The 7,619-nt window shown below is 40.8% G+C and overlaps 1 long non-coding RNA gene across 1 annotated transcript; it reads right to left on the bottom strand.

Annotated features, from left to right (window-relative positions):
- Positions 1-527: 527 nt before the first annotated feature.
- Positions 528-1,687, bottom strand: LOC121795971. Its single transcript, XR_006049671.1, has 2 exons — positions 1,519-1,687; positions 528-718 (listed from the first exon to the last, which is right to left on the bottom strand). It is a non-coding gene; the product is annotated as an uncharacterized LOC121795971 (long non-coding RNA).
- Between the last annotated feature and the right edge of the window lie 5,932 nt (positions 1,688-7,619).

Here is a 7,619-nt window from a genome sequence, read left to right on the forward strand (position 1 = left end):
ACAACTTCTCCTAAAATCTCGTGCCACTCAAGAAGGTGGACATCTTGAGTTGAAGGGAGGGAGTATTAATTGTCTAATATCATATTTTATAGTATAATATCATGCTCTGGTCGTTATCGTCTCGTGGCAAGCTAAACTGTATAGGGATTAACTTACTAGAGTATATCATTAACGGTAGGGCTGACAATTTTTGCATGGCACGATAACCTATATGAACACACACGAAGTTATTTGATTAGGACCCAATAAGAACAAATGATTTTAAGTTGAGTAAGGGTTGGATCGATATCGAATTGACCCAATAACTACCTAATTCACTGTGGATTTATCAGCCCTAGGTGACATGCATGGAACACGAAAGTTATGCACAAAAATGCAAAGGCAAGACGATACGTTTAAGAACTATAGTGATTAGTGAGGGACATACTTTGAAACGAACTACATTTTGGAATCGTCCTTTGTTTAGTTCACCCTATTAATTAATCAAGCAAATTAAATGAAAATCTTAAATCTATACGACATTCACATGATCTGAGTGATTTTATTACATTTCCCAAAATGAGATTTATTTAATAATCCACTAGTCTTGGATAGATATAATAAGCCATCAATCTAATAAATCAACAGCAATTACAATATTTAGCATGTCCTCTTCTGACACCACAGCACCGGCCAGGGCAGGTGTACATGATATTGATATCCGATTCGTTCTTCTCAGCTGCAAATTGCAATAAAAGCCACACCAAATTTAATTTAACGATTTAAATTATACGACATATATTTACTAAAATAAATTTGGTTTTGAACATCACACGTTAAAGTTTTGTTATTGAATAAACAAACTTCACATGTATGTTATTTTCACTTCAATTTTGTAGCTACACATTTTAAATTTCATTTATCCCTTTTATTTGTATATTACTCCCTAATAAACTGTTGGGTATATGGTAGTATGAAATAAAGAATAGCCAATTATAACATTTAATTGTCAACAACCCAAGATTGATCAAACGTCCTTCATATTCTTTAGTGTCATTTTTTTTTATACTAGTAAGTGTTTGTGTTTCTGCTTGCCATATGATTAGTATCTTTAATTTTGGAATATGTTTACGTATTATAAATATAGAATCCTAAGGAATAAAAAATACAAAACCTAATTAGTCTATTGGGTTAGACTGAAATCCAAATGTTTAGGATTATCGTTGAAGGAACAGATTAGTAATATTGGACCTGATTAGCCCACAATCCAAATATGATTATCCCAAAATTAAAACCGAGGAAGGTATTGAAAATATAGTAGTAGTATTAAAAAATTGCTCAGTAAACCTCATAAACTCTAGCTTGCTTAAAAATAGTTTGAAGGACCTCGACCAGAGTTATTGAGCATGAGTGAAAATTCAGGCTTAACCAAATGTAACTATGTAAAGAAGCCAGTAGTGGCTTCATGATATAATTTGAATCCCTCATGAATACATAATGATATTGGAGTATTAATTTTGAAAGAAATAAAATGCTTACATGCCAAATTATTGGAGGTCTCAGTAAGTAGTCTTGAATCTGAAACATCCGAAGAGATGAGAAGCCCCATAACTAACAATACACCCATAAATACAATTCTTTTGTAAACCATTTTTTTCAGGCTGTAACCTTCACATGCATTCTCCATGGTAATTTATAGTAGAGTATTAAGTTATTGGTAAACCTTGGTTCAACCAAGAATGGGTTTTTGGTCAACTGATCTCAGATTAATAAAACCAACACAATTTCAACTTTTTTTTCCTTTTATAGCAAAAAACATTACATTTAATCACTTTTTTTTCTTTCTTATATCATTAATTTTATTTTCTCTTTTATTTTATTATATTTTTATTTATTTATTAATGCAGTTTCTTAATTTTTGTGCTAAAAAAATTGAAGTACTTCAACTAAGTTGGAATGAAGAGAATAATAAAAGAACGAGACACAATTTTCTGGCTGTGTATTGAAATTGCGTATTACTACTCTCTCTTTTCAACCCAGTTCCATTTGTGGGATTAGGATAAGAAAGCGATGGGACTAGTTTGCGGGAAATTTCCAAACGCGTGTTGTAGTTACAATTTCTACATCCCGACCCCATTAATTTGTGCTTGTATAATACTCCCTCCGTCCCACAAGAATATGCATTATTTCCTTTTTAGTCCGTCCCATAAGAATATGCACTTTCTAATTTTAAAAACTCTTTTCTTTCTAATGAGGTGAGACTCATTCTTCACTAACAGTACTTTAATTACTTTTTCTCTCTACCTATCTCTTACTTTACCAATTTTGCATTCAAATTCGTGTCGAACTCAAAGTTCATATTCTTTGGGAATGGAGGGAGTAGAAGTCAACTAGCTCTGCTTTTAGAACTAATCATACAGAATACAATGTTGCAAAAGTCGGTAAAATGGCATAAACACTTCATATGGCCAATTGTTTACTTCATTTCTATGTACGATGGCATAAACACTGTTGGAAAGAGATCCGGAACCATCTACACAATCAAAGGAAAATATTATGCATTGAATGAGAAGATCACGGGATATCTCTGCCGCTAATTAGGAAGATTTGATTAGGGCAAGATCTTACCTTGTATAGACATAATTCTAGCCTATATATCTTGTAATACACTCTTGTGAATAATTAAGAAATACAATTACCGATTTCTACATGGCATCCGAGCAGGTTTGGCTCAGAAAAATATCATCATAGCCCCAGAAAATATACACAATTCTCGACCGAAACGGCGAGAAACCAACCAACACCCAACATGACCGATGAAAATAAAGATGCAATTGAGCCAATTGCCGAGAAGATCAGATCGAGCAAAAGCGTTACCGTCGCTTTCAAGTTAAATGGATCGAACTACTCACTGTGGGCACGCCTAATGAAGGTGGCCATTGGCGGTAGGGGAGTCTACCGTCACATCACAGGAACCCCGACTCCACCAAGACCGGGAGAGAAGGGATACACCGATTGGGAGGAGACAGACTTGATAGTCTTCTCATGGATCATCGACAACATGGAGACACACATCATCGCCGACTTCGCGCATCATCAGACGGCGAAGTCCCTATGGGATACGCTCGCCGTAACGTTCGCAAGTTCAGCCGACTCGTATCTCATCTATGATCTGCGAGAGAAAGCAAGTAGAATCGTTCAGGGAGATACAAGCTTGGAAGCATATTGGAGCAAACTTCATGGATTATGGATGGACATTGACCGATGCCCACACAAAACCGTCGACTGCTGCGATAAAGGGGTGTCTCAATACCGAAGCATCAAATCCGAGTTAAGGTTATTCAAATTTCTCACCGGATTAAACGAGAAGTACGATTGGATCAGGCGTGAAATCCTCAAGGAAGATCTGTATCCCTCAGTCGATGAGGCGTACGGATGGGTGAAGCGGGAGGCAGCTCGATTGAAAATCATGTCACCGGCGTCCGAATCACCCACTGCCGCCGCTGGAAACGATTCATCATCGGGAATTGGATTCGGCTTTGGAGCCAGAGAGCACCGCCAGCCACAACAGCAGTACCGCGGCCAACCACCGCCACCACGTCAGAACCCAAACCGTCGGGGAAACTCCAAACCAGACAAATCGAAACTTTGGTGCTCCCACTGTGGAATGCACAAGCATACGAAGGATACCTGCTCTCAATTGATCGGATATCCCGATTGGTGGAGAGGAGAAGGCAGCAAAGGCAAAAATGGTGATCGGGACAGATGGGGGGCGAATTCGCGATGGAGCAGGGGTGGAAGGAAGCCGAGATACGGCGCAACCCCAGGAGCGAAAGCCCGAAGCCGGAGGTCTCCAGACCGGCGGAGGGCGACGCAGCGACGGTGGCGGAGGGAGAACGGCTGAGGCGATGGTGGCTTCGTTGAGAATGGACAGCAGCGACGCGGAGGAAGGAGGTAAAGGATTGTGGGAAATTAACCTCAATCCTAATTCTAAACCCTTGCTATTAAACCCTCCTTTTTTCCCGAACTTGCAATTAAGTCCCCAAAGTATGCCTGTCCATGAAATTAATCCCCAGACTAGGAAAATCCTCGATTTTGACCCCATTATATGTAAAAATTCATTTGGCCCCCTAGAAAAACTGTCATATGCCTTTGAGACCCAAGATTATGATGAGTTTAATGATACCGGGTGGATTTTTGATTGCGGTGCCACTGATACCATGACCTTTGATAAAAGAGATTTTGTGAAATTTTATGAAACCCATAAATCACATATCCAGACAGCCAATGGGGGGTTGACTCCAGTTGAGGGGGCAGGGACTATAGAAATATTCCCAAATGTGCAGATTACGAACTGTCTCTATGTGCCGAACTTATCTCAAAAATTGATGTCCATTAGTCACGTGACTAAGGAGCTAAACTGTACCCTACTGATGCAACCGAACTTTTGTCTCTTACAGGATATCCGGACGGGGAAGATTATTGGACGTGGCAATGAACGCCGTGGACTCTATTTTGTAGATGAGATCGCTCGACACGATGGTACGTCGATGCTTGCTCACGGACCTACCCATCAGGAGACTTGGCTCTGGCACCGAAGAATGGGTCATACATCTCCGGGTTATTTGAAATCTTTATTTCCCAAACTTTTTGTTCCGAAAGATTTTTCTTGTGAATCGTGTGTTTTGGCCAAGAGCCACCGTAACTCTTTTAAACCCAATGATACACGTGTTGAGACTGTTTTCTCTTTAATACATTCTGATGTGTGGGGACCGGCACCTATTGGTACCGGATTTAAATACTTTGTGATATTTGTTGATGATTGCAGTAGGGCTACATGGGTATATTTTATGAAACATAAGTCGGAGGTTGTTGAAAAATTTATTATGTTTTATAAAATGATCCAAACCCAATTTCGAACAAACATTAGGATCCTACGGTCAGACAACGGGGGGGAATTTGTGAACAATTCTATGTCTCAGTTTTTTAGGGATAACGGGTTGATCGACCAAACTTTGTGTCCTCACACACCGGAACAAAATGGGGTAGCAGAGAGGAAAAATAGGATTATCCTCGAAATGACTAGAGCTCTCCTTTTTGATTCCAAGGTTCCACCAATGTTTTGGCCTGAAGCAGTAGCTACTTCTGTTTACCTTCTCAACCGCCTCCCTACAAAAACACTACATCGAAAAACACCCTTGGATCATCTGGCTACCCTGACACAAATCCCTGCAGCTTTATCCCTTTCCCCCAAAATTTTTTGTTGCACCGTCTACGTACACATCCCAAAACAAGAAAGAACCAAATTTTCTCCGTGTGCAATTAAGTGTGTATTTATGGGGTATGGGATCACTCAGAAAGGATATCGGTGCTATGACCCTAAAACAAAAAAATTATCGTTACAATGAATTGCAACTTCCTCGAAACAAAATTCTTTTACCACCTTGGGACTCAGGGGAGAGTGAGAGACAGGGGGAGACCCAAGAAAGCGACTCCCTTCGGTGGCATGTGCCAAGTCACTTTGATATGGGCCCACCAGAGCAAGTTGGTACCATCCATGAGTTGAATTTGTCTACAGAAACAAGCCCTTCAGCGCTTCCGCTGCGTTCCTCTAATCCAACCGTACCGGAATCCGATGTAATCTCTGGCACACCTTCTGAAGATACGATCGTTATTTCTAACCCCCCTGATACATAGGAAGATACCACTATTGATCAAGACACAGGACAGTATGTACTTCCGCCGCGCAGTACAAGGGGAATTCCTCCCAAGAGATATTCACCAGAGAGGATAGGAAGGAGAAATAGATACTCAATAGCAAGCTTTGCTGAAGCTAATATCTCCAAAATGGTGAGGGCATTCCAGGCTGCACTGTACGAGGATGAGATACCTCGAACGTTTGAAGAAGCCATAAAAATCAGGCACTGGAAGGAAGCAATGCTAGTTGAGATGAAAGCCTTGCAGAGAAACCACACATGGGAGATCAGTCCACTACCAGAAGGGAAGCACACCGTAGGGTGCAGATGGGTCTTCACCATCAAGAGGAGACCAGATGGAAGTATTGAACGGTATAAAGCTCGATTGGTGGCGAAAGGGTACACTCAAACTCAAGGTATTGACTATTCTGAGACCTTCTCTCCAGTTGCCAAAATGAACACTGTAAGAGTACTTCTATCTATAGCGGCAAATAAAGATTGGCCTCTCCATTAGTATGATGTCACTAATACTTTCCTTCATGGAGAATTGAAAGACCCAATTTACATGGAGGCCCCACCAGGTTTTCAGAGGAGTTCGGGAGAGAGAAGGTATGTAAGTTGAAGAAAACTCTATACGGGTTAAAACAATCCCCAAGAGCATGGTTCGGCAGATTCACCGAAGTAATGAAGAAGTATGGGTATCGACAAAGCAGCTCCGACCACACACTCTTCATCAAACGAGAAGGTCAGAAAATCACTTGCTTGATAATTTATGTGGATGATATGATTATCACAGGGGATAATGAAGCCGAGATAGAACGACTAAAGAAACATCTGGCAGCGGAATTCGAAATGAAGAATCTGGGTGACCTCAAGTACTTTCTCGGGATTGAAGTACTTAGATCTGGAAAAGGAATCTTTATCAGCCAACGCAAGTACATTCTGGATCTCTTGGCAGAAATAGGAATGTTGGACTGTAGGCCCGCAGATACTCCTATAGTTCAGAATCATGGGCTCCAAATCACAAAAGGTGCGAACTCTACGGATCGAGGAAGATACCAGAGACTCGTTGGGAAACTCATCTACTTGTCCCATACGAGACCAGACATTGCCTATGCTGTGGGAGTCCTCAGTCAATTCATGCACAATCCTCAAGAAGAACATTGGGAGGCAGCACTTAGGGTGGTACGATACTTGAAAGGAACGACCGGACATGGAGTGCTATTCCGGAAAAATGGGCACCTAGACATCCACGGATATACTGATGCAGACTGGGCAGGGAACCTGATGGACAGACGGTCCACTGGAGGATACTTCACATTTGTTGGAGGGAACTTGGTGACTTGGAGAAGTAAAAAGCAAAAGGTAGTGGCACTCTCAAGCGCCGAAACTGAATTTAGAGGTATTCGAAGTGGCTTAACCGAAATACTGTGGCTTAGAAGATTGATGAGAGAGTTGGAATTGGAGTCATCGAAGACTTGTAAGCTACTATGCGATAACAAAGCTGCAATCAGCATTTCAGAGAATCCAGTGCAGCACGACAGAACGAAGCACGTCGAAATTGATCGACACTTCATAAAGGAAAACATTGAAGAGAAGATAGTGGAGATCCCATATGTGAAATCTGAAGACCAGTTAGCCGACATCTTGACTAAGGCCGTCTCCGCAAAGAATTTCCAAGAAGTACTGGGCAAGTTAAGTTTTGGAGATCCCGTCACTTAACTTGAGGGGGAGTGTTGGAAAGAGATCCGGAACCATCTACACAATCAAAGGAGAATATTATGCATTGAATGAGAAGATCACGGGATATCTCTGCCGCTAATTAGGAAGATTTGATTAGGGCAAGATCTTACCTTGTATAGACATAATTCTAGCCTATATATCTTGTAATACACTCTTGTGAATAATTAAGAAATACAATTACCGATTTCTACAAACACTTCA

Source organism: Salvia splendens, chromosome 3 (genome assembly GCF_004379255.2).
Source record: "Salvia splendens isolate huo1 chromosome 3, SspV2, whole genome shotgun sequence".
In the NCBI taxonomy this organism is placed as follows: domain Eukaryota; kingdom Viridiplantae; phylum Streptophyta; class Magnoliopsida; order Lamiales; family Lamiaceae; genus Salvia; species Salvia splendens.